Here is a 16,181-nt window from a genome sequence, read left to right on the forward strand (position 1 = left end):
GCGTGATGACATGCTTCCTGCCATGATGATAATGGACTGCACCTCTGAAATTGTAAGCCAGCCCCAACTAAATGTTTGCCTTTATAAGAGTTGCCTTGGTCATGGTGTCTCTTCACAGCAATGCAACCCTAACCATGTGACCACGAAAATATGTATAGGGCTGGGAAGACGGCTCAGTCCACAAAGGGTTTGCTGTGGAAGGAAGCATGAGGACTTGCGTTCATGGGTTTTGTTTGTTTGCTTGTTTTTGTTTGTTTGTTTGTTTGTTTGTTTTTAAAAACTAGTCCAGCAGAGTGATGGTAACCCCAGCATAGGGAGTTGATGGAAACAGTCAGACCCAGGAGCTCACTGGCCAGCCAGACTAACTAGCTGAATGCTGAGTTCCAGATTCGTTGAAAGATCCTGTTTCAAAATGTAAAGTGGAGAGCTGGAAAAAAATGGCTCAGTGGTTAAGAGAGCTTGCTATTACTCCAGAGGACTCAAGTGTGATTCTCAACATCCATGAGAAGCAGCTCATAGCTCTGTAACTCCGGCTCCAAGAGAGGCAAATGCCCTCTCCTAGCCGCCATGTGCATCTACAGACATGTGGTATACATCCATATAGATACACACATATAAATACATATTAAAAGGTTCTAAATAAAATAAAATAGGGGGCAATTGAGGAAGATACCCAGTGTTGATCTTTCGTCTCTACACATATGCATATATGCATACATACAAATGAACACAAAAATGAAATGATACGAAAGGCATTACCATGGAAAGTGGCATTAAAATAATAAAATCTGATCCCATTTTATGTATAATATAGATATTTATCTATTTCATCAAGGAAGAACATACCCTTAAATTTTTACTGCCCAGGAGTTGGGGATTAGCTCATTAGTTGTACTTGCCAGGCAGGTGCAAGGCCCTGGGTTTGGTCCTCAGCTCAAAAAGTAAATAAATAAATACATGCACGCATGCATACATATATATATACATACATACATACATACATACATACTACATACATACATTTACTGCCCAATAAAATTGCAGGTGTGCCAACATTTATTTATTTTTGTACATCTACATTTTCTACCAGATTTTAAAATGTTATTCATTTTTATATGAATGGGTATTTTGCCCGAATAATGTCTGTGCATTGTGTGTGTGTGTGTGTGTGTGTGTGTGTGTGCAGGAGACACAGCAGGAGGCAGGAAGAGGGAGTCTGATTCCCCTGAGACTGAAGTCACAGAGGATTTCCACATTCATGTGGTTGCTGGGAACTCAACCAGGATCTCCTGAAAGAACAGACAGAGCTCTTAAACATTGAGCCAATTTTCCTGCCCCCCCCAGCTACATTCTTCTCTCTCTCTCTCTCTCTCTCTCTCTCTCTCTCTCTCTCTCTCTCTCTCTCTNTCTCTCTCTCTCTCTCTCTCTCTCTCTCTCTCTCTCTCTCTCTCTCTGTGTGTGTGTGTGTGTGCTGTGGTTGTCTTTACTCAAAGGAGGGAAAAAGTCTTTTCCAAGGCAAAAAGTAAACTGGAAATCAGAATGGAAGTTGGATAAGGATCTCTTACAATCTCTTGCTCTACAGCCTGGAAATGCAAACCTGGAACCTTCTCTGGGAGTGATGGAAGCTGCAGAGGGACTCCTTTAGTATGGTGGGCAGAGCTGCCATCCTGCCTCAGTCACTGGTACCAGTCTCATGGAATCTCAGGCAACCCCCATGTGCCACTGGCATGATCAATGCTATTCTTGGTGGACGTTACATTAAAGGATGACACAGGCAGATAAGAGACTGGTGATACTGAATCACAGTTAAGAAATAGTCATTACCATGTCCAACCACAATTTCTTTCTTTCTTGAAGCAAATACAAAGGAAGGTGAAGTCATCTTGGACATCATGCATAGTGTTCTGTGCCTTCAAGAAGTTGTGCATTTTGTTGACATACTATGTGGTACTGGGATTGTCCTCAGGACTCTGGATGGGCAAACCTTCTGGGTTCATTACGATGATTACCAGTTCTCAATATTCTTCAATGTCTCCTCCACCTCTGCCATCTTGGAATGATCTAACAACTCCCCATCATCAACATTCAGCCTAATTTCAATCTTCTGTTTTAACAGCATGTATACAAGTATGTGTGTATAATTTGATATTAATAACAGCATATAGTTTGTGGGGATCCCCATCTCCACCTGGATCCCCACTCACTCCCCAAGCAAAGTCAGGTTTCCTATAGGGATTGAGGGAAAAATGCAGTAGGGAAAACTGCAAGTTGTCCACACATGTTGCAGGGCGAACAGAGGCTGGAATTAAAAGGAAGATAAATAAGAAGGGGCTTGGTCTTGGAATATCTCAGCTAAAAATAGATAAAGAGAAAATAGAAGTTCTTCGTTAGTGAAGGCAGTCTGGCTTCCCTGAAGCCCTTCAGTAGCTTGGTCATTTCCTATATTCTTTTGCTCTCATGTATCTAACTGTAACAGACTAAATTATAAGGAATAATAGCTTCTAATAAGAAAGTTCTACCTAGGAGACCCCTCTCAGGACACCCCATAAGCAAAGAACTACAAATGGGGTCCCTGAGAATAACTGCAGTTACATCTTCATGGCTGTGAAGATGCCTTGGTGAATCTACAAGCTGAGCGTGTAAATGTGAGGAAAAAGAGAGTTTAATATAATTAACAGCACTTGAGACATCTATGAGGTCAAAGGTCTCAATCCGTCATGACTAACAACATGCAGTCAAGGTCAGCAGCTAACAAAGCAGAAGACAGAGATGGAAAAAAAAAAAAGATCTTCAACCACCTCTAGCTGGGTGGTCAGTTAGCATACGATTATCTGAGTGCACAAAGGAGACAGGCATAGAGGGTGTGGGTCTTCCATTGGCTTAGCCCATTATTAAGACACAGAACTAACTGATGTCCATAGAGATTACCTCAGTCTCTGTCAAACCCCTTATCAACAGAGTTCTATGGCTTTCTTCTCTTCTGGGAACCTCTCCCATTCTCTGGAGTTGCTCTTACTTTTCTTTAATTTTTTTTTTAAGACAGTGTTTCTCTGTGTAGCCCTGACTGTCCTGGAACTCACTCTGTAGACCAGACTGGCTTTGAACTCAGAAATTCGTCTGCCTCTGCCTCCCAAGTGCTAGGATTAAAGGCGTGTGCCACCATGCCCTGCTCTTTAATGTCTTAGTTTTAACTATCAATTTGGCACTCCCTGAGAGGGGAGACTCTATTCAGAGGTTACACAGGTCATATTTTCCTGTGTGTATTTCTGTGGGGGACTGTTTTGGTTAATTGATATAGAAGGGTTCAGCCCACTATAGGCAGCACAATTCCCTAGGCAAGTAATCCTGGGCTATGTAAGAAAGTTAGCTAAGCCTGATCCTAAGCAAGCTGTAAGCAGTGTCTCTGTGGTTTTTGCTTCAAGATTCTGCTTGAGCTTCTGCTCTGACTTCTTACAGTGATGAACTGTGACCTACAATGTGAAATAATGACTTTCTTCCCCCCAAGTTGCTTTTGGTTGGTGTTTTATCACAGCAACAGAGGTGAAGCTAAAGCACTTAATTTCTTACTCTTTCTCAAAGGCATGCCAGCCATTTTTCTCACACTTTTTCATATCTTCCCAAATCTTTTTTTTAAATTTATTCACTTTATATCCCACTCACTGCTCTCCCTCCCAGTCACTCTGTCCCATAATCCCTCCACTCCCCACTCCCCGTCTTCTCTGAGAGGGTGGAGTCCCTCCCCTGGTTATCTCCCCACTCTGGTACATCAAGTCTCTGCAGGGATAGCCATATCCTTTCTTACTGAAGCCAGACCTGGCAGCCCATCTAGAAGAATGTATCCTACATACAGACAACAGCTTTTGGGATAACCCCAGCTCCAGTTGGTTAGGACCCACATGAAGACCAAGCTACACATGTGCTAATTATGCACTGTGGCTGGTGCGGGTGGGTACGTCCAGCCCGTGTATGCTCTTTGGTTGGTGGTTCAGTCTCTAAGAACTCCAAGGGTCCAGGTTAGTTGACTCTGTTGGTCTTTCTGTGGAGTTCCTATCCCCTTCAGGCCTACAGTCTTTCCCCCAACGCTTCCATAAGAGGCCTCAAGCTCCATCAACTGTTTGACTGTGGGTCTCTGCATCATCTGTATCAGCTGTTGAGTAGAGCTTCTCAGAGCACAGCCATGCTAGATTCCTGTCTGCAAGCATAACGGAGTATCTAACAGACTACCATTAATAGAACTGTCTGTTCCTATACCATGCAGCGTTTATTACTATTGCTCGGTAGTATAGCTTGAGGTCAGAGGTGGTGATACCTCTGGAAGTTCTTTTATTATTCATAATTGTTTTTTTGCTATCCTGGGTTTTTTGTTTTTCCATATGATATTGAGAATTGCTCTGTCAAGGCCTTTAAAGAATTGTCTTGGGATTTTGATGGGAATTGCTTTGAATCTGTAGATTGCTTTTGGTAAGTGGTCTGATAAGATACGAGGCATTATCTCAATTTTCTTGTATCTGTTGAGGCTTGGTTTGTGACCAACTATATGGTCAATTTTGGAGAAGGATCCACAAGGTTCTACAAAGAAGGTGTATTCTTTTGTGTTTGGGTGAAATATTCTATAGATGTCTATTAGGTCCATTTGATTCATATTGTCTGTTAGTTTAGTTATTTCTATGTTTAGTTTTTGCCTGGATGACCTGTCATTTGGTGAGAGTTGAAGTCTCCCACTATTAATGTGTGGGATTTGATGTGTGTGCTTCTCATTTTCAAAAGACTCTTATTCTGGAATCACAGTTTGGTATATTTCTCTTATTCTGGAACCACTGTTTGGTATATTTCTCTTATTCTGGAATCACTGTTTGGTATATTTCTCTTATTCTGGAATCACTGTTTGGTATATTTCTCTTATTCTGGAATCACTGTATGGTATATTTCTCTTATTCTGGAATCACTGTTTGGTGTATCTCTCTTATTCTGGAATCACTGTTTGGTATATTTCTCTTATTCTGGAATCACTGTATGGTATATTTCTCTTATTCTGGAATCACTGCTTGGTATCTCTCTCTTATTCTGGAATCACTGCTAGTTATATTTCTCTTATTCTGGAATCACTGTTTGGTATGTCTCTCATTCTGGAATCACTGTTTGGTATATCTCTCTTATTCTGGAATCACTGTTTGGTATATTTCTCTTATTCTGGAATCACTGTTTGGTATATTTCTCTTATTCTAGAATCACTGCTTGTTATATCTCTGTAGCTGATGTTTTGGAGACAGTTATGCTTATCACTATGTCACCAATGCCTCACAAATAGATGATTTCTTCTTAAGTTAGGATGAGGTTGAGATTTAAGTTTTATTAGTTGGAATATTATGAGGACGTCGTCTGATGACAAAATACAACTTTTAGGCAGCATTGTTGTGGTTCAGTCTTTTGAAAACAAGACTTGGGGCTGGAGACAGGTTTCATAGTCAAGAATACTTGCTGCTCTTGTAGAGGGCCTCTGTTTGTTCCCAACCACCCATATGTTGCAAAATAAAGGACAAAAGAAGGCATCAGATCCAACTTCAGTTCCACTGGATCTGATGCCCTCTTCTGGCCACAGCAGGCACTAGGCATGCATATGGTACACAATATATACATTCAAATAAAACAGATAAACTAAAAATAAATAAATCATAAACCCTAAAACCTTTTTTTGTTGTTGTTATTTTTTGTTTTTTTCTAAGACAGGGTTTCTCTGTATAGCTCTGGCTATCCTGGAACTCACTTTGTAGACCAGGCTGGCCTGGAACTCAGAAATCCGCCTGCCTCTGCCTCCCGAGTGCTGGGATTAAAGGCGTGCGCCACCACGCCCAGCCCTAAAACCTTTTGGAAATAACATTTTAAAAGTTCTATTAGTGCTATGAGCAACATATAAACAAGTAAATATTTTGTCCTTTATTTTGTAAGTAAAAAGTTTTGCTGGTATAAGTACTTTGTGTATATAAGTAATACCTCAGAATTGTATTATTTAATATTAGACTGATTTCAATGACTGTAAAAACTGAAGAAGGCATTGCATCTGTTTGTGAATCTTTTGTTTTTCTAAGAAATTGAAAATAACTATAACACTAATATGTAAACTCTCCTACATTATTAAGATTATTCCTCTAATTTTGTTAAACAGTGCTCACTTCTTAGGCTTTTAATTCATCACAATCTAAAATTATGCTTAGAATTGACCACACTGTACATATATATTCTGTAGTGTTTATGTGTGGTTTTGTTAAAGAGATATTTTCGCAGGCTCCTAGTCCTTGATTAGTCACTTGGTTAAAGATGATTCTATTCTGTCTAAGAAATGTCATATTACAGATGAGAGATTGCCCTTTGTCTTTTGGTTTTGGATTTTGTTTTTTGTTTTGGGTTTTTTGAAATGAGATTTTTATATATCACAAACTGGCTTGGAACCCTCACTATACCCACTGGTGACCTTGAACTCCTGATTCTTCTTTTTCTACCTCCACAACACCTCAGTACAGAGATTGCAAGTGAGTCCTACAACACTCCATGGCAGATGTTTAAGTCAGCACATTAGTATTCTTCTATCTCTGGATTTCTGTGTCAAACCTAAATATTTTTTTTTTTTGTCTTTTTTTTTTATTATTATTATTATTTTCTTTATTTACATTTCAAATGCTATCCCGAAAGATTCCCATACCCCTCCCCCCACCTCTGTTCCCCTACCCACCCACTCCCACTACTTGGCCCAGGCCTTGCCTTGTGCTAGGTCATATGGAGTTTGGAAGACCAAGGAGCCTCTATTCCCACTGTTGGCCGATTAGGTCATCTTCTGCTACAAATGCAGCTAGAAACACAAACCCAGGGGGTACTAGTTAGTTCCTGTTGTTGTTCCACCTACAGGGTTGCAGCCCCCTTCAGGTACTTGGGTACTTTCTCTAGTTCCTGCATTGGGGACCCTGTGTTCCATCCAGTAGCTGGCTGTGATCATCCATTTCGGTGTTTACCAGGCACTGGCGTAGCCTCACAAGAGGCCACAATATCAGGGTCCCTTCAGCAGTATCTTGCCGGCATGAGCATGAGCATTAGTATCTAGGTTTGGTGGCTGATGATGGGATGGACTCCGAATGGGGTCCTCTCTGGATAGTCCATCCCTTCATCCCAGCTCCAAACTTTGTCGCTGTACCTATAATTTTTCATGGGAGTTATGTTCCTCATTCTAAGGAGGAATGAAGTATCCACAAATGTTCATCCTTCTTGATTTTCTTCTGTTTTCCATAATGTGTCTTGGATATTCCAAGTTTCTGGGCTAATATCCGCTTATCAGTGAGTACATATCTAGTGACTTCTTTTGTGATTGGGTTACCTCACTAAGGATGATATCCTCCAAATACATCCATTTGCCCAAGAATTTCATAAATTCATTGTTTTTTATGGCTGAGTAGTACTCCATTGTGTAAATGTACCACATTTTCTGTATCCATTCCTCTATTGAGGGACATCTGGGTTCTTTCCAGCTTCTGGCTATTATAAATAAGGCTGCTATGAACATAGTGGAGCATGTGTCCTTATTACCAGTTGGAAGATCTTTTGGGTATATGCCCAGAAGAGGTATAGCAGGATCCTCCGGTAGTACTATGTCTAATTTTCTGAGGAACCGCCAGACTGATTTCCAGAGTGGTTGAACAAGCTTGCAATCCCACCAGCAATGGAGGAGTGTTCCTATTTCTCCACAACCTCGCCAGCATCTGTTGTCACCTGAATCTTTAATCTTGGCCATTCTGACTGGTGTGAGATGGAATCTCAGGGTTGTTTTGATTTGCATTTCCCTGATGGCTAAGGATGTTGAACATTTTTTCAGGTGGTCAAACCTAAATATTATTGTGTGGATCATGTAAAGTAGATTTGGATTGTAGTTCAGTAACATTTTATCAAACAACAGATGCCAAAAGCTACATATATGACCAGTATAGAAAATAATCGATTGTTTAAATTAATTTTAAAACACCTTCCTATTTAATTACTCTAGGAATTATCAGAACATTATATACTCAAAAATACTGAAAAAAGAGGTTTTAAAAAAATCAGTGATGGATTTACAGAGAGAGTAGGAAGGGAAAGGAAGAGGAGGGGGAAGAGTAGAGGGAAAGGATGAGGAGGGGGAAAACGAAGTAAGACAGGGAGGTAGCAGAAACCATTCTTATTAATAAGCTGGCCCTAATATCATTTAACTTTAGAGATCTACAACTTTTTAAGTTATTCTATATTGCTCTATCCTTTGTTGAATTTTTCCATGCTCGCACAGTTATTCAATTAATCCAGATATTTTTCATTTCCTTTATTTCCTAGATTTTAATGGTTTCTAAATATTTATTTGTTCAAATTAAAATATTTTTTGTTGAAAAAAATATCAGTGATGGTATCACACAGATTCCGAAAGGGAGAGGCAAATCACCACCATATCATTGTTTACATCAGCCTCCACTGTTGCCATGGTGGCGGCCAAACTGTCAAAGTCAGCTTCCGAAGTCAGCTTTTGTGCTGGTGGTGGTGGTGGTGGTTTTTGTTTTTGTTTTTTAATTTCTAGCACAATGTTAGTTTTAGTTTTCCCTGGAGACACTTGGGAATGTGGAATTTTATTTCCTTCACATAAAGGCAAAAAAGAACATTGACCAAACAAAGAACACATTTTTGTAAACTAAATGAGTCACAAGATGAGTATAGAGAGACATTGCACACTCTGGCACGAATAGTGAAACTGGCCATGTAAGTTTTGTACTATGATGACAGTGCCCTGAAGAGTGACATATCTTCTTCATGAGATATTTTCACCTCAGGGCTTGCTGGAGGCTCTGTCTGGGTGAATGGATGCCCACCTTCCTTCATTTGTCACTCCAGAGGACAAACGCTGGGGAAGAGAGATTGTTCTAGAGAAAAGACTACAGGTAGGTCAGATACCAGTAGCCATTGTGCTTTCTAAAAGAAGAACTTTCAAGTATCAATCGTGACCGAAGATATGGTGTTCATTAGTTCAGCAGGAACACTGTGTCATGCAAGAACTCCAACCATCTCATTTTTCAAAAAAGACACTGTTATCCTTTCATCTCATGTGTTCATGCTACAGAACGGACCCAAGGTAATTTCTTACCAGACAGATGCCGACTGTAACTAGGCAATTAGTATAAATAGATGCATAGAAAATAGCCTTTTACAGGATTAGTTACTTGAACTGATATTTATAAATGACTTGCACTATGGAACAAAGAAGACAGTTACCAGTTTTCAACAGAAATCCAGAGCCATTAAAAAGACTTCAAAAAAAAAAAAAAAAGAATTGCTTTTTATCAATGCAACTGCAAGAAAAACAAACAAACAAAACAAGCAAATACTAAGCTAGAGCCTGTTACAGATTCGATATTTATGAGGTGAATTTGTTCCAGGTTCATACATGAGATTTTACAATGGCTAATTACATTCAAATATATCACATATATTACACCTAGTTAGACACACAAATTCAAATGCACAGACTATAAGCAAATGTATATATGGTTTGGGGAAGTGTTGGTTTGTTGGCTGTTAGGGTCGGTTTGGTTTTTGAAGTTCTCACCTGGAATTTGCTATGTCCTGAAACTTCCGGTGACCCTCCCAAGAGATTACAGGTGTGCCTCTACACACAGCAAATAAAGTTATTATCAGCGATCCTTCTTCTGTAAGTCACAGATAAAAAAGATGTGACAGATAGGGAGAGAGAGAGAGAGATTGCTGGATTCTAATGGGAAGCAGCGGTGAGGGTTATATTTTGCTGACGTGTGTAGGTTCCTTTAATTTTCAAAAGTTCCTCTTTAGTAGAGGAAGTAGGAAGCAAAATGGCCCGGGTAAAACACGCCCTCCCTGCCCACCAGACCTGAGCTTCTCGATCTTCTGCTGTAAAGGCAGGTGGGGGATGGGGCTCCACAACCGCACTTCCTTGTTGCGGCTAGCTTTAGCATCGTGGGCGGGGTAGAGGTGGGAGGGGGAGGAGAACCGAAGGGCTGAGAGCTTAGGGCTATGGGTGGGGCCGTTCTAAAGCTTCCATTGCCTGAAGGTGGGACTAGTATCTTTAAATCTGACTCAGGTCCCTGAGATCCCCGCACCAGCGCACCTGGCCAGGCTCAGAGAGCCACACCCATTCGCCCCGCAGGTGAAGGGACCACGTTGCGGACTCAGCAAGTCTCTGAGTCATTTCCTGGTCGTTGCTTAGATACCTCGACCCTGCTCCAGGACACCGCAGAGCAGAATCAAGCGCATTTTTTCCGCTCCGTAAACAAAACCCATAGTTTCCTGCCCTGCAGCCAGCTCACTTTAGTGGTTCTCAACTGTGGCGCGGAGCATCCACTAGGCTCAAGTCCATTACCCACCTGGGCGAGCCCTAACGGGTCCCCTGTCTCAGGATACCTGCACCCCATTTGCATCTTAGTCCACTGACCCCTGCACCCAATAGCCGCAGTAAAATTTTACTGAGTATGTAATTTTCTCAAATGCGCACTGTAGTCTTTCTTAGTTCACTGTGTGTGTGTGTGTGTGTGTGTGTGTGTGTGTGTGTGTGTGTGTGCGCGCGCGCGCGCGCGCCCTGCTGAAACTCTAAACCAGGCTAGCATTGAACTCACAGAAATCTGGATCAAAAGTATTTGATTTTCTCTCTTCCAGTAAGCCACGCCCGCCAAACCACAGGGAGAGGCACTAATAACTATGCAATCAAACATAAAATACATCTTTAAGAAATGTAACTGGGAAATGGCAAACCTTTCCAGCAACCAGGGGCTAAGAAACAGGTAATTCCTGTTAGTTGGCTTTTGCTTTGTTTCTGCATCACCAGATGACTAAGTAACCAGATTTCTACCCAGGTGAAACACTGAGAGCTCTGAGGCTGACTGGGAAATTCGGGAGGGAGGCAGAGGGAGGCAACGCCTCAAACAGCATCCAAGGGCCCCTTGTTCCACAAGTGTCTTCTCAAGGCTGAAATCAGCATGCCTAAACAGAGACATCTATTGTTACATGCCTGGCTTTTCAACCAGACATGCTGGCTTACAAACCTAAGAAGGGCCTTGTTTGCTTCCCCCAAAGCTTTAACCCTTGAGGAGCAATTTTGTATAATCTCAAATTTCAAAATGTTCATATCCTGGAAACCAATGGTGTTCCTTCTGGGAGGTTTTCCTCAGCAATGTCCAGGCATGCAAATATTCTGGACCATTTTTGGGGGGGGGGAGAAAAATAAAAAACAACATCATTAAACACATGATGTGCATCTATATAATTAAAGTCAACTTAGTTGTTAAGAAAAATAAGATCCAGGCATGGAGGTGCCTGCCTGTAATCTCAGCTCATGGGAGTAAAGACAGGAGTATATAGTGTTCAAGGCCAACCTGGGCTGCATTCAGAAATTTTGTTTTAAGAAAACAAAAAGGAAGAAGTGAAGAAGGAGGTTATGTGCACTGATGTGAAAGGGTGTACAAAGTTGATCCCTTGGTGAGTGTATGGGTGACTGTTTATAAGCACAGCAGTCCCTGTGTCTATTAAGTTTTTGGTTAATGTAACAAAGATGTGTTTTACAAGGCAGTACATGCATGTCATGACACATTTAATTTCACATGGACATATCCTATAATCTGTTCTCATTCACCTCCCTGAACTGTCCTCCCCCATATCCTCAGTTCCCTCTTGCTGGTCTGTGTCCCTTTCCTACCAATTTCTATTCCTTTCTTCTTTTGTGACACATATGTTCTGTTGCCTTCTCTCGTTTCCTCAACCCCAATTCATGATCTTAAATTTTATTTAAGAATTATAAACAGAACAAAGGGAAATGAGATCTAAGACTGTGGGATCCCTCAAAACCAGAGGTCCAGAGGATGACCATTGGTCCAACCAATGACATAGCATTTATATGAGTGCTGTGTGGAGACAGTTTAATTGGCTGCTTTCTGATTAACTGGTTACAGGGCCTTCTCCTGCACTCACTACAGTTCAGTTTCCCTTGTTACTCCATGTTGGTGTCTGCTACTGATGCTCACCCAAGCATCTTCTACAAATCAATGACCTCCCACAAACTCTAACCCTCAAAGGAACCACAAGTGAGCACTGTAGCAGCGAGGCTAGGACAATGGCAAGCTTTGGCTCCTGTCTAGGCTCTCCCTTGGTTTGATTTTTTTCCCCTGTACATCTCATAAAAAACATTAACCAAAAGAAAAATATTAAAGTTGACATACACTATACAATGTCTAAAGAAAACACCTTAGTATAATTTACTGAAGCACTTGATCTGAAAGGTGGAATTAGTAAGAGAAGGAATAGAAAGTCTGAAAATCAATATTATGAGGGGAGGCTTAGGATACACACTGCCTTCTGGTCATTTGTTTATATCTGAAGTGTGTTATGTTTTGTTAATGGAAGAATCAGGGAAGTGCCTAAGATATGACCTTTGTTTTCAAAGAACTTACAATGTCTTCATGAAGAGATGTGTGTGTAACCAAAAGGACCCTGAAACTGTCACATGTTCAAAGGGTTCTGTGGTGTTTCCCCTGTGCCAAAGCCAGCTAGCTGTTCTCAAACTGTCCCAGGATGGGCTGGTTGAGATCCCAAAGAAACACTATGATGGATGGATGGATAGATAGATAGATAGATAGATAGATAGATAGATAGATAGATAGATAGATAGATAGACAGATAGACAGATAGACAGATAGACAGATAGATAGATAGACAGATAAGAGCATGTGTCTGTAGTTCCAGGTGAAGCAGGAGAGATTGCTTGAACCTGAGAGTTTGAAACCAGCGTGCTTGGCATAGATGAAATGGACTACCAACCAGGGCATTCAGTGTGATCCAATACACTTATCATAGGAATTTAGAGTGCATGTCCTCAAGACAGACAAGAGAAAGATGTCCTGTTTATGTCTGCAATTTGGTGTCAGGTAGAGCTTATATTAAGGTTTAGAGAATTTGGCTTTTAGTCATAAGGAGTTTAGGAATATCTGCCCTGCCAAGAACATCAGATCATGTGGTTTATACTTTAGCCCCTCCCTGCTCTCAATAAAATTATTTCACCACTACCACTACCCTTCTCAAAAACAAAACAATAGTCTCTGAAGTCCAGGTCAGTTTCTTCCAGTGTTTTGGTTAACAACCTAGAAATTTTTATCAGTGTGTTGAATTGTTCAAGGCCTGAGCTTGGGTCTCAGCTTGCCAGGAAATGTGTGGGCTGATTGGTCACAGCCTGGATACCCGGTGATTCTTGCTCATGTGTGTGTTTGGGGTGGAAATGGTCAGCTCCAGAAAGGAGGGGCCTCTCAGTCAAGTCAACATGAGTAAGTATCTATTTAAAACCAAGAATTCTGTCTCTGACCTGCCACTGCGTCTCCCCAAGTCCTGAGGCACCCCTGGTTTCATCCTCTATATCTCTAATGGAGTCAGCCCCAGGAGTGCAGCCGGTGTAAAAGCATTTCATCCAGAAAGTAATCCAGTGTCTCAGTGGTCCTTATAAGAAAATCTGTAGGGGGCTGGAGAGATTTCCCAGCGGTTAAGGGTGCTAGATACTTTCCCAGAGAACCTGGTTCAATTCCTGGCACCTACAACAGGCAAACATCTGTAACTCCAGCTTCAGGGATCTGATGCCCTTGGACTCCCCCAGAACCTGTGCTTTCACACACACACACACACACACACACACACACACTCCTGATTAAAAATAATAAATAAAAAAAGATAATAGAAGCTCTCAATTCCAAACATGGGAGTAGAAAAACTCAAGTCATTATGGCTAAATTAATTAAAGCAAGCTTTTTTATTCGTGTACTTGGACTGTGATCCCTAAGGCAGGGTTTAAGAGGTAAGTATTAGACATGAGGCTAATAGCTCAGGGGTAGGGGATTTGGGGTTTCCAAATAAGGGATTTGGTGGGCAAAGTAGGTGGGATTATAGGAGCAGAACATAAACACAACAAATTAGTCACTCATTAACAGCCTCTTAAAACAAAAACAAGGTGGTCATAACAATAGGAAGTCATAACAAGGGAGCCACTACAACCATTTTGAAACAAGGGTAGAGTGCAAGATGGTTATTAACTCTGAAACAAAGACCTGGTTGCTGTTTCCTGGAACTGGCAGTACAGAACCATTTGTAGTTACAGATGGAGCATAGTCCAGTCCTCCAGAAAGAGACTTAATCATAAACAGGAATGAGCCTGGTTTGTCTTTACTATAAGATGGCTTTTAGCCTAAGACGGAGGCAAGGTGGTTCTGCAAAGCCGTGAACTAGTAAAAAGACCGAGCAAGAAAAGCCACAGTAATGCCTGGCCTTGATATACAAGAACAACTAACATCATCTCAATACTTGATCCACAGAGGATGGAGATTCATGATTAATGCTGAAGCTCTTCTCTTCCTGCCATTGCCTGGACTCTACTACATCTGCCCTACATCTGCCCTTCTGATGCCAGATTGTTGGTCAAAGGATGTGAAGAGACAGAAGAGCCACTTACTTCTTCAGACTTTGTAAAATGCTCTTAGTAGTGGAGCTACATCTATGTTTGAACAAAATGTAAACCTGCAGCTATAAAGTAGTGGACCACAGGGCCCAGGGTTTAAACTTTGGGGAATTACAAACGTATTGAGACTTCTTTACAGAAACTGCTTTGAATACAAGGAAGTGGACCAACTGTAGCAAATGATGGAAGCACAGCATCCCAGGGAGTCAGGGCAGAAAACAAACCCAGGTTGATGAAGCAGAGGTCCTAGAAAGCATCAGTTCCTTCAGCCACACTGAGTTTAGTAGCTTAGACAGGAGGGCACTATTAGGAGGTGTGGTCTTGTTGGAGGTGTGATCTTGTTGGTGTCACTGTGGGGGTGGGCTTTGAGGCTCTTATGCTCAGGCTCCACCCAATGTGAAATGAGAACCTCCTCTTGGCTACCTGCAGAAGAGAGTTCCCTCATGGCAGCCTTTGGATCAAGATATAGACCTCTTAGCGCCTTCTCCTACACATGAATGCTGCCATACTTCCCACCATGATGATAATGAACTGAACCTCTGAAACTGAAAGCCAGCCCCAATTAAATGTTTTTCTTTATAAGAATATAAGGATCATGTTGTCCCTTCACAGCAATAACTAAGACACTTGTCAAGGAAATGCACAAAATATTAGTTATTGTTATAAAGTTGAAGACCCCGCCCCCCCAACCCCATGAGGAGCAAAGAAAACCCTGACTGTGTAGAAAGCAGATGAAGTCCTGAGTGAACAGGAGCACGACCACGTCAAGGATCCAGTGCCTCGGACTCATGGCAAGACTTTCCCTTGGTCCACGTGCAAACTTTGACAATGTGTACAGAAAATGTCAATCACAGCTTCCTCCTCCCCAAAATTTACAGCCCGAGACTGCTCTCCTATAGAGACCTCCTGTCCAAATTAACCAAAACTGCCTCCTTGTTCAGCTGTAAACAATAAACTTGCCCCCTTGATTCAGATGTACAGAATAAGGGTGTTACATTCCAAGGTTGCTGCTGGTGGTATGTCTCCATCAGAGCACACAACCCACCCAAACACAGCTTTTCTGTATGTGTGCCTCTTTCTTCATTCCCTGTCACCCCACCTAGGTCAATCCCAAAGCTCTACAAGTTAGCACTCCTGGTTCCTAAGATCAGTCAGTGAATAACTCAAGCTTAGCAATACAATTCCGTCTTCAAATCTTTCCTCCATCTCTTCACCTCCTGCCTTGTCCTTGACATCTAACCTAATCACTGAGTGAGAAATAAGAGAAAGAACTGAGGAAACAGAGATTTCCACACTGAACCCCCATCCCCACTATCTTCTGCTGTGTAACAGATCATCTTATAGGTTTGACACAAAACAGCTTCCTGAGCTCACATGGTACCATCAGAGTCTGCAGGACTGAGGCTGGAGGATCTATGACTGAGACAGCTCTCTTAACCTGAGAATGTGCTTTTGGTTAAGCCATTAAGTTAAGCACTATGTTAGCATCTTAATGCTGTAACAAATACTCTAGAAAATCAACTTAGGAGGAAAGAGTTGTGATTGGATGGCAGTTTTGAAGGCTTCAGTCCTTGGGGCCTATGGAAAAGTAACAACAGCACACCAGAGAGCTACTCAGCTCATGACCAGGATACACACACACACACACACACACACACACACA

The 16,181-nt window shown here is 41.6% G+C and overlaps 1 pseudogene; it reads right to left on the reverse strand.

The window, feature by feature from the left end:
• Positions 1–1,753: 1,753 nt before the first annotated feature.
• On the reverse strand, positions 1,754–2,050 carry LOC110320841 (annotated as a pseudogene).
• Positions 2,051–16,181: the final 14,131 nt, after the last annotated feature.

The sequence above is a fragment of the Mus pahari genome, chromosome 4 (genome assembly GCF_900095145.1).
Source record: "Mus pahari chromosome 4, PAHARI_EIJ_v1.1, whole genome shotgun sequence".
Taxonomy (NCBI): Eukaryota; Metazoa; Chordata; class Mammalia; order Rodentia; family Muridae; genus Mus; species Mus pahari.